Genomic DNA, 2,130 nt, shown 5'->3' with positions numbered 1-2,130 from the left:
TTCTCGATTCTTTTCACACGTTTTTCAGCTTATTTTATCGTGTTTTTTTTCTTCCCATGCCTCTTTTGTATTTCTTCTTCGATATTTGTAATTGGATGGTTCATATATTTCGCTCTTTATTAGTTTCTTTATTAACTTATTCTTGTTTCTGTTTTTTTATTTAGTGTTCGCCTTTTTTCATAAAAGTGTTCCAGGTTTCTTTTTATTACTCCGCTTGCTTCCCTCTTTACGCGAAGAAAGACAGATATATGTGGGTAATTAAACCCTTTATTGTTGCAATAGGTTGCAAGTTACGACGCTTTGTATTAACGTCTAAGCACCATCTTGCAGTGTGACTCTCCCTCTCACTTTGCCTTTTACTCCTTCATAGACCCGTATCTATGTGCACACACTCACGCACACGCACGCACGCACACGTACACACGCACACGTACACTCACACCCACACTCATACTCACACTCACACTCACACCCACACTCACACTCACATTCACATTCACATTGACACTCACACTCACAATCACACTCACACTCTCTCTCACACACACACACACACACACACACACACACACACACACACATATACATACGATACCATACCACAACACACAGAAAAATGAGTCTTAATAACCTTTTCATCACCATCAGTTGCCATTATCATATTCATCACTATCAGTTGCCATCATATTCATAATCAGTTGCCATCATCATCTTATTCATCGCCCTTGTTAAAACTTTCATTGGTTGTATTACTCCAAGACTGATGTTATTTGTTATCAGTGTTGTATCTTTCGTTATGATTATATTCGTGTCTTTCGGTCATTATTGTCGTTTGTGGAATTCTCTTTTGTTTATTTTTGACCTTACGGACCTTCCAATTTGGAAAATGAAACAGTCATCAACATATCTTATTTTCGTGTCATCACTGATAATGTCCTTCAACCACAGATGTGTAATTTTCGAGAAAAAAAAAACATTAAAAAAAGAATCCCCAGCGCTTGTAGACACGAATGCTAACCAACTAATTAGAGAAGAGAATGAAAGCACAGGAATTATTTGTACAAAACTACCACTCGAAATTAATTCCATTCTGTCTCGAGGGAGGACTGAATAAAAGATACGTAATCAAGTGTAGTATTTACAAGCCCCGCGCGCCTAATCATACATATTAGACCACACAATTCAGACAGATATGTGTTCGGTCGGGATTATGTTTCTTCGAATTACGTTTGGGTTTTTCGTGTTCGCGTGTGTGGCTGTATGTGGGGGGGGGGGGATATGTGTGTGTGTGTGTGTGTGTTTGCGCTCGCGTGTGTGTGTGCGTGTACGTGTGCTTAAGTGTCGAATACGTACGCGCTGCGGGACTTGCAGAGGGAGAAGCTAGAATTACAAGCAAGAAGCCGAGAGCCATATTTCTCGGGCTTGATTCAGACGGAGTCGGTGAGCCGGGCAGACAGTGAAAAGTGATGGGGTATTACCGTAGACTTTTGTGGGTTCGTATTTATTTTTCATTTGTCTGCTCCGTGTGCGTGCGCGTTTGTTATTTGTCTGTATGTAAATGTTTGTGTTCGTGTCCGTCTTCGCGTTTGGTGTCCTTTTCTACATGTATGTGTGTGCACGTGTTTATGTGTGCGCGTTTGTAAGTGTGATAATTCATGTGTATGTGACATGTGTAGATGTGCGCTTATGTCTATAGTATCTGCCATGCACATTTCTCGTCTTGACCTTGGATAGCTTTTCGAATAAGTGCATAAACTCTTGGTTGCTAAATCCAGGCTCCATCTCTCGCGGGAGGTGCGTGTAACCATATTTTTATTTCCAATTCGTTATCCTATTTTCACTGGCGCTCTGTCTTCATCTCCGCTCGCACTCGGAAGCCATTCAAATCGACGCTTTAGTTCATCTCCGAGGTATTAGATTGTAGTTCGGAGTCCCAGGCTCTGGCACTGTGTCGCTGATGCGCGTTTCATTCGGTCTGCTGTTTCGTCGCCGGTGCGTCCCGGTCCGGCGGGGCGACGGGGCACATCTCGAAGTTGCCATCGAATTCAGGGCGTGGGGACGGCAGGCCCTGGTGGCACTCCGCTTGTCTAGGTGGCGATTTGTATTTTTTTTTTTTTTTTTTGCGTCGTT

Source organism: Penaeus chinensis, chromosome 30 (assembly GCF_019202785.1).
Source record: "Penaeus chinensis breed Huanghai No. 1 chromosome 30, ASM1920278v2, whole genome shotgun sequence".
NCBI classification, from domain to species: Eukaryota; Metazoa; Arthropoda; class Malacostraca; order Decapoda; family Penaeidae; genus Penaeus; species Penaeus chinensis.
Note: the sequence above shows the minus strand (reverse complement) of the source record.